General features: G+C 33.8%; 1 pseudogene; it reads left to right on the forward strand.

The window, feature by feature from the left end:
• Window positions 1–1,052: 1,052 nt before the first annotated feature.
• LOC118607658 lies at window positions 1,053–1,170 on the forward strand (annotated as a pseudogene).
• The last annotated feature ends 23,136 nt before the right edge of the window (window positions 1,171–24,306 follow it).

Raw genomic sequence — 24,306 nt, forward strand, 5'->3', positions numbered from 1 at the left:
TTGGACAAGCTGCTGTTCTTCTATACTTTAACATCTATGTTTGCAACAAAGGCATTTAAAATAGCATCTACTTTATAGGGTATAACACTTAGGATTGTTCAAGGCGTGCTTTAAACACTATATGAATAATGACTTCATATTATAGGATTGTCTAATGACAAGTAGTAATAAACAATGCTAAAAACAACAGAATTAACGATATTAATAAACCTTATGAAATTTTGAAAATGAATTCAGGAGCATGAAGAACAACAAAAAATCTCCTTTGATATATCTCTAAAACTCTAGGCATTTCTCTGGGAATATAAAATTTAGATATAAACGTCCAGTATTGTGAGTCCATTCTAACAATGCATTTTGCTGTTTTAGTTATAAAGACTGATTTTGCCCTGTGTGCTGCCATAATGGGTTGAAAAGTGTCCCCAAAATGATATACATAAGTTTTAATCTCTGATGCCCATATACGTGGCCTTATTTGGGAGTATTTGCAGATATAATGATCCCTAGATCCCAAATCCAATGATAATCTCCTCACAAGAGAGAGAAAAGACAAGAGGACATACAGAGAGAGAGGTCATGAGAAGACAGAGGTAGAGATTGAAGTGATCTGTCTGTAAGCCACCAGACACTGGCAGCCACCAGAAACTATGTGGAGACATGGGAGAGAATCTCCCTCAGAACCTCTGGGGAAAAAAAACCAACAAAACCAACACCTCGATTTCAGACGTTTGGCCTCCAGAACTGCAAGAAAATAAATTTCAGCTGTTTTAAGCCACCAAGTTTGGGATAATTTGTTATAGCAGCCCAAGGAAACTGATGGCCCTTGCCTATATTTGATACTTTGATGTACCTTTAAATTTTAAACTTGAATCCTGTATAGTATATATATATATATATATATATATATGTGTGTGTGTGTGTGTGTGTGCGTGCGCGCGCTATATGTTAAAAATGCTGAGTCAAATGTTATCCAATGATTATATATAATTAATGTAAATTGTTTTCTTATATTAATAACTCTTTACACAATTATTTTTTAAGAGTGAGGTCAGGTCTACAGCCATATTACCCTAAATAAGCCCTATATTGTCTGATCTTGGAAGCTAAGCAGGGTTGGGCCTGGTTGTACTTGGATGGGAGACCACCTAGGAAGACTAGGTGCTGTAGGCTTAAAAAAAAGAAAGACTGATTAAATTATAGTGAACGAGAATGGTGAAAAGTTTTCACTACACTAATGACCACTTTTTTCCCTAAATTGTTCCTTAAAAAAGCACATCGTCTGATGTGATTTCTATCATGAAATAGTATCATCAATCATGATCTCTGCCATAAATGAGTTAGCTGCACATGGACCTGTATTTGTGGAAACATGAAGAAAACAGATGTTTATTTTTAGTATCAGGAGGTGTGATGCTGATACCATCTTATCCCTGGACAGTCTCTTTGACTCTAATTAGGTGAAAACACACACAATTAACCACTGTAGTCTGTATCTTGGGGGAAAAGAAATTACGAAGAGAATTCAAATGCTGCTAATTTTTATCAAGTCATTTGTAGAAGGAGTTCTAAGATACTGGAGGTTACGATGATTTTTAAAATAAAAACTCAACCATGAAACATTTTTTAAAAAGAATTTGTTTCAGTCTCATCTTTAATATGACTCTGTAAAAATAAATACTATAATATAAATTTCCCAAAGGAGCATGTAATGGATTAGCTTTACGGTTAACTATAGTATTATTTTACTATTTTTTTCTTTTTCTTTTTTTTCTTTTTTTCCTTTTGACAGGGGATATAGATCTAAAAAATCACCACAGTATCATTTCCCATAAAAATAAATTACATGATTCAAATGCTAAACCTACCACTAGAAAAAATCACTTGATTGAGAAAATTATCATGATCAAATAAGTGTGTTAAAGGATTTTTATTTTTTGGCGAAGCTTTCTTAAAGTAAATTATATTTGCATTTATTTATTAATGTTATTTTGCCACTGAAAGATGATGAAAGGTGCCTGTTATAAATGATAGCTGTATATACTTCTTTATAGACATATTGGGATGGTACACACAAAATATGTATATCGGAATTACCTGCTTCCTATAGTTCAATGTTGGTCTTTCTCTTATAATAAGTAAAGAAAAATTGATAATATGTATGGTCCAGGAATATTATATATACATTAGGGCATATATTAATATTCTATTAGGCCAGCGAAGCTATAAGGTACAGTAATTTATCAATATAGAAACTTTGCTTCCTCCTTTCATTTTACTGTTATATGTTTCTTTTGAGTATGAGTCATGGGGAAGATATTTTGGAATTTTAAGAAAGTAGATCATGAAATTGATTCTGTCAATAGTTTCAACATATTTTATCTTCTATAATGATAAAAGTAATTCTCAAATCATATGAAGAACAATGCTTAAATATGTCCAAGATTGAGAACTCGAACCACCTTAAGAATTAACAATGTGGTGTGGATAGAATAAAACATCTTTGGTTAGTTGGCCCCTTTTAAAAGCTGAAAGAAATCTGACCCAAATTTAGTATAGACAAGTTTCTAAGACATCAGTTCAAATAGGTTTCAACTCATTGTAGTCCTATATTCACGCTTTTAAAAGGCTTCAGGGATAACAGCAAACCACAGGAAGCATGCTTCCACACAGCTGGCAAGAACAGGTCTGAAAGAACGCATGCTGTCCCCATCTCGGCCCACTAGATTGCTGCTGCCAGCTTGGTGTAAGTTTTCTGGTCATTCAGCATTGATTTCACTCCGAGTTCTGTCACAGAGAGGCCAATCGGGAGTGATTGTGAAATTGTCTCACCTCTAAAACAGACACTGAGCCTGAAATAAGTTCAATGTCCACTAAGACTTTTCACCTTGAAAAGGTGGAAAGATCATAAAAAATAGCAACGCCTTTTTAGTCAATTAGAGCAAACAGCTACAATTGAAATATCTAAAACCTTTGAGATTAGTTTACTAAGTCGGGGTGGGGGGAAGATTAGCTTAAAATATTTTTAGTTAGCTGGGTTTCAGCTTAACCATTATTTGTTTCATCTTTCTCACACTATGTAGTGAGTAAATCATAAATATGAGAATGTCATGTGATAATGTAAGGCTGCACTATAAAAAAATATGCATATGTGGTAATTATTAATCTTATATTCTGAGGTAATGATCAACTTTACCTTAATCAGTTTAGTAATATCATGTCAAGATATTTTCATATTGTGCCAAAGGTTTCCCTATTGCATTTAAGCATTTTATAAAGCAATCATTATTTTGACTTTTTAATAAGGCTAGAAAAGTACGAACAATTTTTGTTGAGATTTTAGATTGCATCTGGACCCTATAAATATAGATATAAAAATGATTTCCTTTACATGTGGAAGTGAAAGCTATTTGAAAAATTGTGGCTATTCTAATAAATAGTTTTAATTGTGTTTCTTCAGCAAACTTTGTCAAGATTGTGAAAGACGACAATATTGTCTGCATATTGACACCTTGCTGACTTTTTTACACATATAATCATCCCAGGAACCTCGAATACGTAGGCTACAGATATGTTTATGCCCCTATACATAAGCTAAATGTGGTAGTATTAGAAAGTGAGGTCTTTGAAAGGTGATTAGGTTATGTGAATGGGGGCCTCATGAAAGCGATTAGTGCCCTTATAAAAGAGACCCTGAGAGCTCCCTTGCCCCTTCCAATGTATTTTTACTGAATATACAGTGAAAAGATAACCATCTATGAATCAGGAAGCAGGCCCTCATTAGATACTAAAGCAACCTATATTTTGACCTTGGACTTCCTAGGCTTCAAAACTGTGAGAAGTAAATTTCTGTTATTTATAAGCCCTCTAAAAATATAGTCTATGGTATTATGTTTAGCAGCCTGGACGAACTAAAGCAAATAGTTTACAAATAGTTTCTCCCATCTGTGGCTTGTTTTTTGTTCTTAGTATCCTTTGAAAGAACCACATTTTTTATTTTGATCGAGTCCAATTTATCATTTTTTCCTTTATGTATCATTCTTTGGGTATTGTATCTAATAACTCCTTATTTAATCCAAAGTCAGAAATAGCTCTTTGAAGTTTTCCTTAAATGTTTTATATTTTTATCTTTATGATCCATTTTGGGTTAATATTTGTTATGATGTGAAATATGGGCTTGAATTAATATTTTTGTACATTTTTGTCTCAGCACCATTTGTTGAAATATTTTCCACTCCTCATCGAATTGCTCTACTCAACTGGTCATAGTGAATTCTTCCTGAGGCTGAAGGTGCCCAATCTCATACATGCCACTTTCACTTGATGATGGAATGCTGTAAAGGGTACCCAGATTTATGATTTGGTGGGTCGAACAACACATTTTATGAGGGCAGCTGCAGCTATATGGCAACTTATTGGCACACTTTCAAGCATTCAGTCTCTGCTACTGAAACTTGAATCTCAAAGAGTAATTGCTCCAAAATCCTACATTTCACTACAATTCTTCGCTAGGGGCCTGCAAAATATCCATAAAACGTTCCTATTTTCCACAGATATTTCAAGTACCAATCTGATCTGCTGGGTCATACCGGGTCACGGATTTTTCTCTATGATATATCAAGGAAGTTCTGACATTTCAACTTCAGTTAATTTAAGCTACATTTTGAATTCAAGTTTCAATTGATAAATCAATCAAATTTTTAGAGTTGCTCTCAGCCATTCAAGGTAACTCAATGAACCCAGATTCTAATGAGTAAATCTGTATCAATAAAGTTGGTCTGACACAATATCACTTTCCTTCCATCAAGATTCAACACCTTTATACTCTATTCTCATATATGGTCAGTATAAATTGGCAAATCATGCAATTCTTTCCCGTGTGTATAACAACTCTTCACACTTTAGACTTCATCTTATGGGTCCCGCTGAGACGTGAGCCTAATTATAGGTCTAGGAATAATTAGAGGTAGCGAGAGTAGGTCCTCAGAAGTATCGCCAGTTCTTTGCAAGGCAGCTATCTCAGGACAGATGATTACAGATTCTTCAGGAAAGGGGTGATCAATGTCCTCAGATAAGATGAAGGGCTGCTCTACTGACAAAGAAGTCTTGGGGAAAATTTAAGGATCCAAGACTTAGGATTCATCAGAATCATCCCACAAGGCCTTATCTATATGTGCAACAGAACAGAAAGACATAAGGCAAAAGAGAAGAAACGTTCAGAAAGACCTTGGCATAGGAGAGTAGGATAAGCCAGGATGATAAAGAAATTCAAGAAGGAAAGTATTACCAGCAAAGTTGCCTTTTCTAGAGGCAACTAAGTTAAGCCCTGTCCAGGTTCCTCCCTTGTCCACTGTAAGCTCACCTGTACTCCCTCCTTCCTGATTACCCCGATCGTTCTCCTTTGAATGTCTTCCAATTCTTTGACCTTCCTAAATCATGGCATACAGAATTTAGTGCAACTTTATGTCATTGTGTGTAATATAAATTGCACAGAGAGAAAAAGATTATTATCAATGACATCAAGGGCGAGACACATAAAATTACTTAGATACAGTTCATTTGTCTTTAAAAGGGTGTTAATGATTTCTAACAGTGTCTTGAAAAAGATTATTTCAGAAAATATACATAAAACCTAGTATTTTAAAAATATAAAGAGTTAAGCATACGCTATTGCCATTTTTAAAATATATCTTGGCTAATATTAAAAGGAATAGAAATTATATTTGTGTAGCCATAGCATATTGATAACTCATATTTAGTATAGTGTTTACTAAAACCTCTTAGCCTTTCTTAGCACATTGCAAAATAATAGCTAATCTCTTCTGTTCTTACAAATATATATATTTTTAACTTCAGACACTAAAATTCATTTCATATACCTGGTAACAAGATTTGGTATCATGTTCATGTTATACAGATTATCTGTGTGTAGACATCATCACGTTATCAGTATCCACTCAGTACATCTGATAAATTCATAAAATGAAGGGATCAAATTGAAGACAAAGACCAAATACAAATTTTTAGAAACTACTCCCCCACATTAACATTAATGTTTCATAGTCTACTCATAGTGCAAAATCCACTGCATCATTTATTTAAGGAAGTCAAAGAATTTGTAAAATGTATTTAGGAAAACATTACACATGCAACTAATTTTGACCTACTCATTTGGTAATATTTTTCTGATATTGGAGAAAAGAAAGGTTATAGTGTATTTGACTGTGAAATATATGTGGTGGTGGAATTGATAATCCTTTGTATTAAAGTACAATATGTTTTCATAATAAATTTCTTGTTGAAAAGAAACTATAAGAAGAAGGCAAGAAACTAGTGTAAGTACTCAGGTTATTTGGAAATTATGTAACAAGTGACAAAAGACAGATGGAAATAGTTGTAGCAGGTAGATATATTTTATAAAAAATAAAAAGTAAAGCTTACATACTATTTATTTTTAAGTCGTACCAAACTAGCAAACTGAAAATATTTTGAAGAATAAAAATTAACTGTATGTATTTGTGTATATATACATGTATATATGAATGTGGGTGTTTGCAATAATTATTTTTTTTATAATAAAAGTCTTTTTTTTTTTTTTAATAATAAAGGGTTTCTTTCTGTTGCTTGTAACTACTTCCTTCCCATGTAAGCTTTCTTTTGTTTCAAATGTGCTCATACATCAATCCTTGGTTTATCCCTTGTCAGTCTTAATTTATCATAATTGATTGATACTAGCTACTTTAGGAGGAAATTATTTAACTGTGATTGAATGGGGACATTTAACTTTATTGAAAAGAAACAGCAGGGGGAAAATGAAGGAAACAGTAAATGCGCTCATTTGTAAGAAAAAGGCTTCAGACACAGTTTGGCTCCTTGTGCTGAACAAAGGCTTATTGAGATTAAGTTGACATAATTAATTGAATAGAAATTTTACATCCTTTCTAGTAAAATGGAATTGGAGATGAAGATCTTCTTTGAAATTTAATAAGACATGAATATGTTCAGAGACTCCATAATGAAATACAGACAAATGGAATAAAAACCAGCAAGATAATTATATTTTAAAGTCATTTCAAAAATATTTACTTCTGAGACATATTACCTTTAGAAGACTTAATCAATTGAGTAGATTACATATTATGTATTTGATATATATGTCTAGTCAGAGAAGCTCTTAAAACCATTTACATTTTACTGATAAGAAACTTTAGGTTCAAAGAGACAAAACCACAGCATTAGCAAGTGTCTGGTCTGCCGATTGACTCAGGTCCTCTTACTAATTCTGTTTAGTTGTAGCTGTTGTTTTTCTTCAACAATTCTTTTCTCTTTGCATTATTTTTCCCCCTCAAAATTTGATATCCTGATGTTTCTGATAACAAGACTAATAGATTAGCTATTGAAAACATAAGGGGAAGAGGAATTTTACCCTTAACCTTCTAGGTTCTTGGCTGAGACCCCTCTGTAACAAAAGATTAGCAGGAGAAAAATAACCAGAAGCTTAATAACATGTATACATCCTGTATACATGGGAGGTACTCAGAAGGAGTAGGAAACTCAGAAAAGGGCCCAAGCAACCACCTTAAATACCATCTCCGGGTCAAGACAATAGAAGATGTTGGGGACGGGGAGCCTGGTTATGGGAGGCTACCATAATGTGCAGTTAACAAAGGTAAGGTTCTTATACAGATTTACGTCAACTCTCTTTACGCTGTTAAGAATTTCTACAGATTTAGCATCATTCATCTCTTCTAGGTACAAAGAAGGAGATATTCATATAAATAAAGATTTCCCTTAGAAATGTAAATATCTCTAACAAAAGGGAAACTTCTTGGTTTTCAGAGCTTCTTCTGTATGCTATTTCTTAAAAATAAAGCAGCTCAAGATAATTTTAATGCAAAAGAGACATATTTGGAGGTGGTAAATTCTACTCCCCTTCAAAAGTTATAGTCAACAGCCAACTCTATCATGAAAAATATTTATGCAAAAATTAAATAAACCTATTTTTTCACAATTAATTTGGTAAATAAACAAAATTTAAAAGACAAAGGCATATTGAATATATTTATATTTTATGTGTGAATAGCTAGTATAAACAAATTTGCAGATCTTCTCATTCAAAACTCATTAAGATATCAGTTTATAGTAATTTCTATCAAAATTTACTTAATTTACTTATTAAAATGTCAGATATTTAAAAGTAGTTAATATTGTTTAAATGTGGTTGTAGAGTTCATTTAACACACACTATGTCTGTAAGGTTGTAAAAAAAAAAAATCTTATAAGTAAGTAAGTTGTCATTACTAATGATCCAGATCATAAATCATTAAATTGTGATTATAGTGAGAAGCTGAGTATCCAGAAAAGAGGAAACATACAATAGGCAGAAGAGAAAGGGCCAAAATGAAAATGGTTTCCGCACGTAATCTAATCACTTACCTGTCTTCAAACACTTTATACTATCACCAAAAAAGTACTCTTTGTTTTTTCATGTTCTAAAGTTCTAAATCTCTTCCTGTAGTTTGAAGAACATCGACATTGTCACCTCGTGAATGGAAATTGAGAAGGCAGAGTCATTTATGTCATGGGAACTAAAAGGAAGCCAGGGTACCCTGAAGAAATTTGTCTTACACATATACCACACAACACGTGTCCATTAAATATTGAACCTTTGAGCTATGCCTGAACTTTGTCTCCTTGTTACCATGATGAGGTCATCTGCATTTTATACTTTAAAAACTGCCAACCCAGTTTGCCAACCAGCCTCCTTCTGTTGCATATTAGGCCTTGACCAATCATTACTTAGCCAGAAATATTCTTAGCCAGAACAGCGGGGGATCGACTCTGGCTTTATAAACCCTGCCTTTCTTTGTTCTCTCTTGAGAACAACTTAAGTTGCTAACGGAATCAGTTCCCCAGATTGCAACCCTTTCCTTTGCTTAAATAAATATCTTTTATTCTTTACTACAGCCCCCCCCTTTTTTTTAACAACCCTTATATTTTTTCTTAATTACTGTTCTTTCCCGCCCCCCCCCCCAGACTAGTCATTCATTCTAGTATTTCTGTAAACAATGCCATGTTAATCTTCAGTAAGTAGGGAAAACACTACCTTGTTCAATGTTGTGGGGGCACCAGTAAACCGCTGAGCTCATAATACATTTAATATTGTTATGTAAAAGTTATGAATACAATCATGCACCACCATGGAGGGGGTTATGCATTGGTATATATGATGGAAAAGAATTACACAAACACCAATGTTAACATTAAATAAGGAAATAAATTAAGAGTAGAAGGTATTAGGACTGAAAGTACTGACAGTTTTGCATTCGTGAGCAATCCTAGTTTGTTTTTCAAGTATCATCACTCACTAGAGTCTGTAAATGTGGCACTTTGATGAAGGTTTTCTTTATGTGATTGGTTGCTTTCATTTTTTAGATGTTAGAAACAGTCCAAGAAACAAAATAATATATCAAACAGTGCAAGAGAAAATGAATTCAGGAATTTTATGCATAGTATTTTGAATGATGAAAGCAAACTTGCTAGAAAACAAAATTATGCTAGCTAATATATAGTCAGCTAATAAAAAATAAATAATTCCCCAAATCAAAGTGATATTTAGAAACATAAAAAATATTAATATATCGATCCTTTTGGTCAATAAACATTATTTTTTTATTACCTTGTCTCCTAAAATAGAATCTCATTCACCAAGACACATGCCTTTCTCTCCATGCTATATACACTTAGCAAAATGTTTTAGAAACAGGAAAAAATAATGCTAATTATTATTGAACCTGGTATAAATAACTATTGAAATGGCCACTTGTTAGAATTGTATGCAAATGTTTAATAATGCTTGGGATTTGAACTCTGTTACATGTTCTGGTTCTTATTATTGAATCAACAATGCAGTTTTTAAAAAATGAATCTGTCTTGTGATAGCCTTCTAGAATTATTATTCCAAATTAGTAATTCTGATGAAGGTACAAAGATTTCTGATTGTCAAAATCTTAGTGTAATTTTAAGATCAGAAAGGCTCTAGAGGTCATGTGGTAGCACTATTTTTTAAAAGATGAAATGAATGGATAACTAAAGAATCGGGTGACACTCCTATTGTCTCCTAGTTTGTAGTACAAATATCTACTCAAAACAAGGAAAAAAAAAATCTATTTGGCAACTATTGACACAAAGATGTAAAAAAATAAAGTTTTTCCTTCTTGGAAATCTTATTTACACAAAAAACCCTTATTCTCTTTGTAGGTCCAAGAGTGTTGAAATTCTTCAGATTAAAAAATGGACTCATTACTCAGGCATCACCCTCAGGTAAAAAAGTGATTTATATTATTTTATAATTTATTTGCTAAAAGTTAATAAATTCCACATAAAATAAATAAAATTAAATATTATTTTAAAAAAACCTTTAATATGGTTTGAAATAATTTGGCTCTGTTACATTTAAGAGTATCAGTCAAGCCGTATTTGAAGAGGTTCAGTTGTACACACAAGTGGATGGATACATATATGCTTATATACAGATATTATATTTATTACCATTAAATTATTTCCAGAAATTGAAAAACATTTATTATTTACCTAAATGTGTAGATTTCAAACCTCATTGTTTATTTTTTAATGTACAAGGCATATCTATAAAATGTTGAAAAAATAAAGTAAAAATTTTTTAGTGTGTAAACAAAAAATTGAATCCGTGTCTTTTATGCTCACACACATGTACTAACAAACTATAGAGAGCAGAATGGAGGTTACCAGAGGCTTAGAGGTGGAGTAAATGGGGAGATGTTGGTAAAAGGGTACAAACTCAGTCATAAGTTGAATATGTTTGGGGGATCTGATGTACAACATGCCAATTAGAGTTAACAATACTATTGCTATGGAGGAAAAAATAATTTCTCCTCCACCCTTCTAAGGTCTTGGATGGGACTCTTCTATAATAAAAGAAAGATTAATAAAATAACAAACAGAAGTTTAGTATCATGCATATCTTCTATATACATGAACGATACCTGGGAAAACTGAGTGATACCCTGAAATGGCCCAAGCCATAACCTTAATACCTTTTCTAGCTAAAGACAAAAGTGGGTATTAGGCTTAAGGAGCCAGTTATGGGAGGTTATCAGAAAAAAATACAGTAAGCAAAGTATGGTTTTTATGCAGATTTAAGTTGGTGCCTTCTTCATGGATGAGTATTTCTAGAGATCTATTCACTGTCCTCTTTCTGGCACAGAGAGGGAGACCTTACAAATGGAGATTTCCCTTACAAACAAATGTAAATGCCTCCTACAAAATGGTAACTTCTACTTGATTTTCAAAGCTTTTCCTACATTTGCTGTTTCTTAAAAATAATCAGCCTAAAAGAATCCTTACGCCAGTAAGACAGATTTGGAGGGGCAAATACTGTTCCCTTTCAGTATCATATACTTGAAACTTGTCAGGAGAGTAGATCTTAAGTGTTCTCACAACACACACACACAAAGGGTAACTATGTGAGGAGACTATTGTGTTCATTTGACTCCGATCATCATTTTATAATGTGTCAGATGTCAAATCACATTCTACAGCTCACAAAAATCATTTCTGACAATTTAAATGTATATATAATTTTTATATGGCAATCATATTTCAACAAAGCTGAGGGGATAGGAAGTAATAAATAAATGAATTTTGAGGCACAAGGCAAACCACCTCCAAATATCCCACAATGGCATATAGTTTATTTTGAATTAAAGTTACTTAAGAAACTGCTAGTACAAGAACACTTTGACTGTTCTCTCTCTCTACCACCATGTATGTACCTCCATGAGACATCTTTTTCATTAGAACAAGAGAATTTAACAAAGTTCCTCGTTGTTGAAACTGAGGGTCTTTATGATTTTGATTAAATTTAGCTTTGAATCCTAACTCTAGAAATCATCTCTTCCTCTCTCTACATCATTCAGATACCCAGCTTCTCCCCTGGATAATCATCAACCTGCAAAGCAGCAGAAGACAATAATCCAGACCTGACTGATGGTCATGGGTCCAAACCTCTGGCAGGCTGAAGGTAACATCTTGGCCTAAGTTATGTTTCAGCTCCTGTGCCCTAAGGTGGAATGACATCCTAGCTACTTTTCTGTGAGACCAGACAGAGGGATGTCAGAGCATAACTCAGAGGTGCCTTCCAAACCTGAAGAAATGATTTATTACCCTTACCTCACCTCTGACCAATCAGCACCCAGCATGACCTCAATCCCCTAATCCCCGTTGTCTTGTTGTTAGGTAGCTAGTCAGACAGGAGCAACAGGGGAACAAAGGAATAGAGGCTTAGCCTAGAGACCACCCAAAGACCACCTTACTGGTAGTTAGAGAATACTTCCTACATCCCCAGAGACAATGGACAGGAGGGTCATAGTTTTAGTTGGCCTCATCTGGCTACAGATCCCTGTGCAGAAGGTCATTATAACACTATGTTTATGCCTGGAAGTTCACAGACTCCAAGCAGCCCCAAGGGTGACATTGTGACTTCACCTGTATAATCTGTGATCTACACGCATGGGGAGTTGAGTCTTTCGAGCATTAGTTCCTTGCTCTGTGGAGTGGCCAATTCAATATTAAACCAATTTCCTTTTTATACGCAAATGTTTGTTCGCTTATTTCTTGAGGCCGCTGTCAACAGGTAGATGGACCCAAATACTGGGGCCCCAGTAGCACCATTTTTTACTCATTTACTACCCAAGCCCAAACATTACTTTGATCACTCCCTAACATTTACCCAAATCTAAGTTTCTTTATCCTGTCAATTCTTCACAAATTTATTGTTTCTTTGTCTAAAATGTATCAAAAACTGCCTAATTTGATCATTCCTTGGAGCTTCATAATAATCTCCTGTGTGAACATACTAAACTGGTTTTTCTCCAGTTAATCTGGCCCCGTGCCAATTTTATTATTAATCTAGCCATAAGAACTCAAGAGGGGTCTGGTTGGGAATTCCCACCTCCCCCACACCAACGAACAAAACTTTCCTGAGAAAATTAGGTATAATAAAATATGTAAAGTGTTTCTGTAGCATGTAAGCATCTGTTTTGTTAGCTAAGGAAGTCAGCTTAATATAACCGAATTGTCTGCAAACCTCGCATATGGTGGAATTCCAGTGAGCTCTCTTTAATACCAGGCCTAGTTTTTGTGTGTAATGAATCAAGAAGGTAAAGATGACCGGAGCGCCAGCCCTGATTCTCTCATCTCTGCACCCTAGGAGCGAGGAAGAACGTTTTACAGGTGTGGGAGTTTGCCCGCGGGAAGTGTATGGCTGACAACAAAGGAAAGGGTGTGATAACAAGAACGATGTGCACCAGAGTATTCCAACCCCTGTTGCGTTTTATTCTTTACTAGTGCCTTCTTTTCTAGTGCCTGGACTCATTTAAAGGGAAATCTGCTTCTCATCAGTTGATTCTTTAAAAAGGAATCATCGTATTTTTATAAGACTTTCCCCCAAAACATTAGAATTTAGTTATTACTGGCATGATTAACTTTCTCATTAGAAAACAAAATGGCAAAGCTTCACATCACAGCATCCTTATTAGACGTACGTTGGTATCTGCCAGGACAAAATCAAACAACAGCAAACAGACACGAAACCTCTCATTTATTTTTATAACCATTCTAAATTGAAATAAATTCAATGTGGATTTAAATTTTTCTTTTGCCAAAATAAAATATATAAAAATGTACTCCATTAAATTTCACGTATGTGTATTTCAAATATATTTATGTTTTATATATAACCCCACCCATGTAAAACAAACACATACCTGTGTGTATTTGTAATTTACATTTTCCCAACATTCATTGGATTATTTTTTTTCCAAAGGATTTTCCTAAAGCTCAATTGAACATGGCTTGCAAATAATCTTTCCAGCCAATACACTACATCCTTTTCAGTAAAAATTATATATTAAGTAAAGTCTAAAGAAACTAAACTAAGCATTATATAGAAACATCTGGAAAAGAGGAGAAGGAGCAGAAGGGGAAGAGGAAAAGGAAAGGGAAGGGGGAGACAGAGAGGGAGACGGGGACAGGAAAATGGGGATGGGAGGCCAGGGACAGAGATGGAGAAGGAGAAGAAAGGGAGAGAGGAGAGACAGAGACAGACAGACAGACGGACTGCATATTAGTGAATTGTTTCCACGGTAAGAGCTGTGGTAAAATTTAGAGCCCTAAATTCAGTGGCTTAAATTAAGAAGAGTGATTTTAATCAATGTATGGTTCGCAGGTTGGCTTCAAGGCTTCACATTAACCATGTTAGGCTAGTATTCAGCCTCCAATCCCTGGCCTTCAGTCTCTAGGTGTTCAAGCTGCACACTGGGTTCCAGTGTACTTCTTGGAGCAGCAGAGGTAGCAGTTAGCTGTATCATCATCTTTATGCCTTATTCTGAGTCCCAGGGTGAGACATGTCCTCATGGCAGGGTATTAGAATATATTGCAGTAAGTGCCACGCTGCAAACCTATTTCATATTCCTCTTATTGTTTACTATAGTTGGGAGGACGTATTCCATTTTCATCTTCTTGAATAACAAGTTTAGATTCCTGGGACATTTCTTAAAAATTGTTATATTTTTTTCTTACACTTTTCTAACATTTTAGTTATTAAAATAACTTTTCAAGATTAATATGAGGCAAGATGCAAGCTTGTTTTTTTTTTCTCCCATGATTGGAGGATAATGTTTAGGAGAGAAATCTTGATTACACTATGCTCTTTTCATTGAATTTTTTTAAAGCTAAGCTAAAATAACAGGCCCTCTCCTAAATGAGAGTTTATTATTTACCAAAAGATTTAAAATAAGTTTTACTAAATAATGACAATGGGATAAAACTATTTAAAATGTAATTAATTTAATTTTATAGAATTAGAGGAACATCTCAGTTTCGAATTTCTACAAGGCAGACACATACATACATATTTCCTCTGGCCATATTTCCATTTTAACTGGGGAAAGCATTTCTCACACTTAAGTCTTTGACACTTATTTGAATCTTTGAGAATATTTTGCTATTGCAATACATTATTTCTGGGAATGCTGCGTTCTCTCCTTCCTTTTTTTACCTCTATTCAATGCTCTTGTTAACTGATCTTTACTGACCACATTTCTTCAAATCAAATTATAAGAGGACATTGACATATAAAAGGTTTAGCAATTTTGCTACTCCCTTAACAAGAATGTTTGTGTAATATCTAAGGAACTGTATTCACCTCTCTTTAGTTTGAAATAAGGAAATATTTGACTCCTTGATAAGGACCAATTAAGTTTATAAAATGTAAAGTAACATAAGTCTTAGTGAAGTACATGTCTTGGGAAAGGACTACAAGAATATATTATAATCAATGGCTTATAAACTTGGCTGCAAAAGAGAATCACCTGAGAGATTTGTTAATAACACAGATTCCCAAGACACAACCCTGACTTAATGAAGCAGAATCTCCAGAAGAGGGGTATGGGAATTCTGTTTTTAATCAATGTCTCAAATGATTTGTATAATCTGATAATCATATTTGAAACTTAAGTTCAAGTCTAGATGTGCCGCATGGCTGAAAATAAGTGGGAGGAGTCCTCCTCTTGTGCTAAGATATTTAGTTTTCACAGTAGACAAAGAATCATTGAAATATTTGGATTATGAATGAATGAGCAAACATGTACTACGGAAAGATAATTCTGAGAGCAATGTCAGAGACTAGAGGCTTGAAAACCAATAGATGACATTTGAAACCCAGATGTCCAGTGGCATGAAGATATAATAGGACAGTGCCTCTCTGGTGCTTACAAAAGAAAGGATGGCTGTAAAGGATGAGGAAGTTAGTTGTCTTAACCCAACTTGCTGATTAAACATTAGGGATAAGAGTAATCTAATGTATCGGTTTGCTGGGGTTGTCATAACAAATATATCACAACAAATATGTCACTGGGTGACTTAAACAACAAGAATTTATTTTTCATAGTCCTGGAGGCTAGAAGTCCAAGTTCAAGGTGTTGGAAGATTTGGTTTCTCCTGAGGCCTCTCTCTGCAGTTTGCAGATGGCTGTCTTCTCACAGTGTCCTCTTGTGGACTTTCCCCTGCGTACACACAACCCTAGCATCTCTTTGTGTGTCCAAATTTCCTCTTCTTATATAAAGACACCAGTCAGGTTGGATTAGGGCCCACCTGAAAGGCCTCATTTTAACATAATGACTTCTTTAAAGGCCTTATATCCAAATATAGTCACACTCTGGGATATTGGGGAAAGAGCTTCCACATATAAATTTTGGGGGGAATAATTTAGCTCATAATATGTATAAAGCTCAGAAGACTCTGAGTGTGATGATTCAGACAACTGAGTAGGTATCGATGCCTTTCTCCAACACAAGGAATGCATATAAAAGACAAGCAATATGGATAATAAGGTCTATTTGAACATGACGTGTTCAAATTGCTTATGGGAAATAAAAGCAGAGATCCAGGTAGACAACAGATGTATGTATATGTGCAGGAATGTGTGTGTGTATGCATATAGCTTGGCTAAGTATAATAATATTGATATGAAAAAATATTATAAATTGAAGGAATAGTAGATAAATAGATCTCATAATCACACTTAAGAATATCAAAAAATATTATCACCGATTACCTGAAAATTTATTCTTTTTTTTCCCTCATGCATCCATATTATTTGTACAACTGACAACTTTAATGTCCCTCCATCACCACCAAGGGAGAAAGGTGTGACTGCATGCTTCATTTAAGCTTAGACATTACTTAGCCTTTCTGGTTCCCTGCTTTGTGCTGTTCCTTACGTGTAGCTGGATGATAAGTAGTGGTTAGTTAGGTATTTTTGAGCAAACACAATCTCTATTGCCTTGATTGTCTTTTTTGGAGAGAAACTGGTGTCTCGTTGATTTGACATACTTTAAGGATTTTACCTTCTTTTTGGTAATTAATCTTTCTTTAAATGATTTAGTGAGAATGTTATTTCATTTAATTAGAATATAAAAAGCCTTGTGTTGCAAAGAGCTTTCCAGTATGATTCAGTGTTATAAATGCATGCTTATACAGGGTAAACATTCAATCAAAAATTAAATAACTCAGAAAATTATTTAGACTTCAATCTATGACAGAATCATACATAGTAGTATTAAACAGAAAACATTCAGGAAAATCTCTTAAGATAAATCACATCCAGTGATTTTTTTCTTCTGTAGAAGCATGAGAAAGTCATCAGAATTTCGAGTCATTAATTTGTAAAGGAATCCCAATAATGCAAATCTATGCACTAACGCAATATTATTTCAAGGGAATAGGTCTTTATACACGAATACTAATTTACTTACACAAGCAGATCCTTACCCTCAACTTAATGTAATATATATTTTTGGTGAAAACCATCTTCTTAAGTGATTTTAGAAGAAAAGTTTTAGTAAAAGCTAGATAGCGAAATATCTCTCATCTTGAAATTTCATATTGTTTCTAGATGTTTTCCTCAAAAGATAATAGGAATAATAGTATCTCTATTATTAAACCAAAAACAAAAAAAGCTAATGCATTCCTCTCTGTTCATGTAAAATTAGAAGGAAAATTTTATATAGGTATATGTGTATACATATTTGCTATAATTTATGTTTAATATTGTATGCTTATTTATTATTATTTCCCTTGTAAAAACTCTACAATAGACAGAATTTTAATTTTTGATTTTATTTATTAAGAACATTTTTGTTGACATCAACTTTTGGATGACCAATTCAAATAAATATAACAATATTATAAGAATTTATAATTCTACTGATAAAATATTATTTGAATATTCATATTTATTTTTTTGTGTGAAGGAGATGAACAATGATGAAAGCAAGAACAGTAAAAATACACTAAGACTTCAAGAGTACCCTACAAATGTTTTTGTCGTGATTCATCCTAGACCATCTGCACGATGGCAATAAATCAGTACAAAATATGACCATGTGTTTCTTTAATTCAGTTCACCTCCTCCCCCAAACTTGTTTTTCGCTTCCTACTGATGATGATTATATTTACTTACATAAATACGATAGAAAAGATTATTGTGTCATTCCAGCTGCAGTTACCTAAAAATGGTTCCTTGATTATAGCTCTCATTGGTTTAGAGTCACCTTCATATGTCTATGAGCCAGGTCTCTATATTCTTAAGGATAAATTTGCAGAATATTTTTAAAAGTTTTTTGTCCTTAGTATTTAATGTTCTTAGTATTCTCCCTCATTCTTACAAAACAGAAGAACCATCCCATAGAGCCTAATTTTTAAAAGCAGTTCAAATCAAGCAATGACATGCATGCAATTCTTTATGTCACTGAATTGTCCAATACCTGGACAAATTGTTGTCTATCTGGCTGTCTCCAAGATGTTGTTGTATTCTAGTTCTGACTGGACACAAACTCATGTTTGTTTGTTTGTTTGTTTGTTTGTGGATGTTTGTACTAATATTTAGAGGAATAAAATATAAGCTGTTTACACACACATAAACTGGTGGGTTTAACAGATTGTTTTACCCAATGTTAGAAGATGTGCATACATAAATTGATGTACAGAAGGTTTCGGTAACATGCTCAATGTTTTCTCAGTTAGAAAGTATATTCACCTGTACCTACTCCTTCATTCTTTTTCCCAATACACCATATGGTCTCTAGAAAATGCAAACTTTCTTTGATAATAGAAGTGGATGTAATCCAAAATCTTGTTTTTAATAGTCTTAGGATGCCATTTCATGTTATTTATGCATAATTTTTTAAGCATTATGTTATTTTTGATGACTCTATTACTTCTAGCCTAGATGTGCACTTAGGGTGACATTAAAACCAGACTAAGATTCCACATATGTTTCAAACTTTCAGGATACAAAAGCTCTATATATTAATTTTATATAATATAAAGCAATTCCAATTTATTTCAATCAGAACAATGACGTTAGTGTTAATTTAACATAGTGCTTTGTAGTTATTTGCTACTCACCTTTTAATATGTAGTGAGTAGTAATGCTTTTGTTCTCTAGAAATCTGATGATAAGGCTATCGTGACAGCTGTATTTTACCTGTTTGATTTTTACAAATTTTTCACTTTAGAAATCTAAAGTAATTGACCAAAATACCAATTTTTAAAAACTTTTAGTTTCTATTTTATATGAATATGCACAAATGATTCCCCAAAATATTCCTCCAAGTCTTACCTTGTCTGACTGTCTGACTCATTTAATGAACTAGTTAATTGATATCTCCACCCATATGCCTACAATGTAGTTTCAGCTTAACACAAGTAAAGTAGAAATCTTATTTTTGTCATTACCATCTCATCAAACCTGCTCTTCTCCCACTCTTCCACAAGTCAGTAAATGGTAATATTACTTGCCCACTTATGGAAGCCAAAACTTATGATTCAACTTTATTTTTCTTACACATCTGATTTTACATCATGAATAAATCTTATCTGCTCTACACTAAAATAAATAAAAATATGACTAACTATGTTTTGTCCTAGACACATCAATAATTTCATGCTGTGATAGAGTTTCAGGCTCCACATGCACCACATCCAAGTCTTAGCTCCAGCAAGATCAGCCTAGACCAGTAGCTCGTCAACTAACAGCTCATGTCCAGTTGAGGTAAGCAAACCTGTACCAGTTCAGAAGAACCACCCAGATAACTCATAGACCTATAGGAAACAAGTGTTTATTGCTTTTTGCCATTAATATGTTGTGTTATTGTTGTTTTTCATGAAGATGTAAGAAAATTTAACATGAGCAGAGATATTCTACAAACCTTAACAGGTACTTAAAATGTCCCTTTACTGCAGTACAATAGAGTAATTGACTATTGTATTGAGTATACATTTTAGATATTTTAAAACAAAGGCTATTTATAACACCTTGGTGTGGAATTATACTTAGTTTCTTCCCCTACCCCCCATTTCAAGATTTCTTCAAGAAACATCAATAGCTCACTCTGGCTGTATAAATAATAACACAGTGTTAAAGCTTATTGTTTTGGGGGGAAAAAAACCCTGTTAGTTTTAGAAGTAATGCTCTGAAAATTGAATTAATATATACCCAATCGAGGGCTTTTGAAGTGAAATCCTTTTAATGTGTTTCAAATTTAAATATCTTCCTGGGTAAGTGGATTATGCACCTCATCACTTAGTACCCAATCATCAATTCTCCTTTCATCTTTGACCAGTAATGTCATTTATGACATATAAGCAAGCTTGCATTTGGTTAGTAAGTTGGATGAGAGTCATCTATATTTACTGTCAAAAGCAGCAGCAGAACTCTTGCATCTGTGGAAATAAATTCACTTTCAGTAAGAGACTATAAATCTCTTCAAAATGGGCTTTTACAAAAGAATGAAAAAGCGGCCCAGCATCACATTTCTATATTAATTATAAAAGTAGTAATAGTTAGATCAACTCCACAAAGTGTCATTTGAAAAGGTCCATGTTAATTTGACTATCAATAGTAGGGGAGTAAAATGCATTACCCCAACATGTGTCTGTTTGGCCAGAGGATTATTTTTAAGATGCAGAAGATTCAGGAATTTTTTTTTTTTTTTTTTTTTTTTTTTTTTACCTCTCCCTTGACTGCCTAGAAGGATTTAGATAGTGGGCCTATTATTCTTATTCATTAGAACAACTAGAAAGAATATGAGCCAGGTGTGGTTGACTGGAGAGAACTTAGCAAGGCTTGCTTGTTCACATTCCCCTCCCTGTTCCTTTGTCTCTGCTTGGCATGGCAAACACTCGTTTAGAAAACATTTGCCCTTCACATCTCCCTGTGAATTCTCTTCCTTCCCTTTGCTGTCTTAGACCTCTATACCTTTCTCCTTAGCTCAGGATGTTATATTAGTTTCAGTTACCTGGCTGCCCTTTGGTCTCATATTCTTATGGAGCTCCCATAAGTACAAAATTAAATTTGATTTTCTCCTATTACTCTGTCTCACATCAATTTAATTCTTAGATCAGCCAGAAGAACCTAGAAGGATAAAGGATATTTTTTCTTCTTCTCAACAAGATGTAACAAAAATAGAAACTGATATTTCAACAGGAAAGAAGTAGGAAAACAAGAAGGAAATCAAAGTGTGCTGGTTTTGTTAGGTAGCTTAGTCAGACGTAAGTGACAGGGGGAACAAAGGAATAGAGGCTCAGCCTAGAGACGGTTCAAAGGACATCCCAATGATTAGTAGAATTCTGGTTAAGCACATGAGTATTAGGCAAAGTTATTGCCTAGTATCAATCAGATGTCAATCAAAATGATCTCACTTGCCAATCACCTAGAAGTGCCTTTGGAACCACCCATTATGGCCCAAATATAAGGCAGACAGACATTCCTGGTTCTGGGCCCTTTTTTTTTGTGTGTGTGTGTGTGTGTGCCCTTCTGGGCTCTCTCCTTTTGGTGGCCTTTTGTGGCCTTTTTGCCCTTTTGTAGCTATTTTGGCCCCTTTGTATTGGTTGAAGTGCTGAAATCATGTGCCTCCTTAGGGCCTACTTTGTCTTTCTAGAATATACTCTAAATAAAACTATTAAATCTCATTGACCTGTGTGTGATTCTTTGTTGCGGTCATTTGAGGAAGAACCTAGGAAAAATGCTAACTTACACATTTATGCTGCCTTATTCCTCTTCCTCTCACCTACCACTGGGTTGAAACCAAACTCTGATAGTCCCCAATGGTGACAGTTTTAAAAAAAATAATTTAAATATCAATGAGAGATAATGATCCTCTTAAATACTGTATGTATTAAATCCACAAGAGCAGAAAGACTGAATAATACGTTAAATTCAAAAATAAATACTTATTAAAGCAATTATTTCCAGGAGCATTGAAAAATGAGACAAACACTGTGCTTATAATTGTAATTACTAGGAGAACCACATAGGATTTTAGTAGAAGTTACTCTAAATTTTTGAATATTAAATCATTTATTAAGTGACATGAGAAAGTTGTTTCGTATGTCCTGAAATCATGACATAAAATCTCTACAAAAGAAGTTAAAAATGCTTGAAATATATCTATTTTTTTCTTTAGCTTCTTAGAGGATAATAAAATCTTCAAGACAGACCTAAAAAAAAAGAATTTTTGGAAAGAATGTAGCTAAATTTTTTTTTATGTAGTGAAGATAATTCAAAAGACAAAACATTTTAAGAAAGATAAATGGAGAAAGTACATAAGACATCCAATAAAGATGGTAATTTGAATGGAATGAAGGAAGCAGAATTTGTCACCCAAAAATATACCTCTTTGGCATAAAGATTATTTTAAACTGATTATTTTTAAGAGATAACAGACATAAGAGAATCTCTGAAAACTGAGTAGAAGTTACCCTTTTGTAAGAAATTTATATTTATAAGGGAAATCTCCATTTCTAAGAGTATATATATACTGTGTACCAGGAAGAGAAGAATGACTAAATCTCTAGACACTCTTATCAGGGGAGAGCCAGAGATTTAAATGTGCATAACAACCATGTCCTCCTTTATGTTCCCCCATGTCTAACTCCCTATCCTCATCATCTTCCTTTGCTTTGGCTGGAGATGGTATCTAAGGTAATGGTCTGGACCATTATAAGGAGTTACTCAGTTTTTGTGGTTATTTCCCATGTATACAAGAGGTATACATATTATTAAACTTCTGTTTGTTTTCCTTCTATTAATCTGTCTTTTGTTACAGGAGGACCTCTGCCAACAATCTAGAAAGGTAGAAAGAAAATTATTTTTCTCTCACACAAGAGTATCAATTTATTAATTGGCTTTTGTATTAATTTAACAAAGTTTAAGTTAGAACTTTTACTTTCTTTTTTGAGGATAGGAGAAAATAGCAATAATTTTGACCATGTGGACTAATTCAACTGGGTGATTCTAAATACTAGAATGAAAATGACATTCAATAAAAATTTAACATTAAAATTAAAGTTAAAAAATCGGGGAGCTAAAGTAACTACCAGAAGTGTAATATCATGTAGTATGTCCATGGTGATTGCCAAACTATGTAAAAGAGATACAATAAAATATCTCATTATGGAAACATTGAAAACTTTGAATATGTGAAAAAGTTATGTTAGGTAGCTAGTCAGACATGAGTGACAGAGGAACAAAGGAATAGGTTTTCAGCCTAGAAACTGCCCAAAGAACACCCCAATGGTATTAGAATTCTAAGTATGCATATGTTCACTAGGCAACATTATTTAGCAGCCACTCAATCAAAATGACCTCACTCGCCAATCACCTAGGAATGCCTTTGGAACCACCCATCACAGCCCAAATATAAGGCGGACATTCCCATTTCTGGGGCTTGTTGTGACTGTTGTAACAGCGCTCTGTTACAGCTCTCATTGCTAAAATGATGTGCCTCCTTGGAGTGTGCTTTGTCTTTCTAAAACATACTTTTAATAAATCTTTTCTGAATCTCACTGACCTGTAATTTTTCACTGCCTCAATGAGGAAGAACTGAGGAAAAATTCTAATTACACTGCTGCCCTGTTATCCACCCACCACCCTATGCCATTAGGGCTTAAATGAGAAAGATGTGAACAGATACAAAGAGTATTAAGATAAAAAACATTCTTTGCTTCACAGTTCAGTAAGGGAGAAAATTGATAAAAATATTTGTAATTACAATACCACATAAAATATGCCATTATAGAGACTTAGAGAGACTCATATAGTTGTTCATAAGCAAACTTAGATTGCTGTATGTGAAGTGTCTTTACAAAGACCTGGTAGCATTCACAGATATATAATTCTCCCAGTGGAGAATCAGTGAGAGAGGAGAACGTTCCTGAAAATGGGAACACACCTGGCTTTGACATTGAGGTAACAGTCAATGGGGGTGTGTATAGAAAATGGCAAAAGATGTGCTTCAGACACATAAGCCCAGTCATAAAGTATTTTTGTGCCAAATAATTTTAAATTTATCATGAAAGATTTGTGAAATGAAGGAAGATGGCATCACCAAATTTTAAATTGAAAAACACTACTTTACAGTGGTCTATAGGAGTTTTAAAAGGCAAGAAAAGTTTTGCAAAGCCCTTACACTACACATGGAACAGTATAATATTATTTGAAGATAAAATCTGATTAAAATATATATTGCATAATCTAGCAATTGTGCTTCTGGGTATATAAAATTTATATAAGAAGGAAATAAAATCTTATCTCAAAGAGACATCTGCACCCTTGTGTTCACTGCAGTGTTATTCAAAATAGCTCAGACATGGACACAACCTAAGTGTCCATCAACAGATAAATGGATAAAGCAAATGCAGTATCTG

Source organism: Rousettus aegyptiacus, unplaced genomic scaffold, assembly GCF_014176215.1.
Source record: "Rousettus aegyptiacus isolate mRouAeg1 unplaced genomic scaffold, mRouAeg1.p scaffold_m13_p_8, whole genome shotgun sequence".
NCBI lineage: Eukaryota > Metazoa > Chordata > Mammalia > Chiroptera > Pteropodidae > Rousettus > Rousettus aegyptiacus.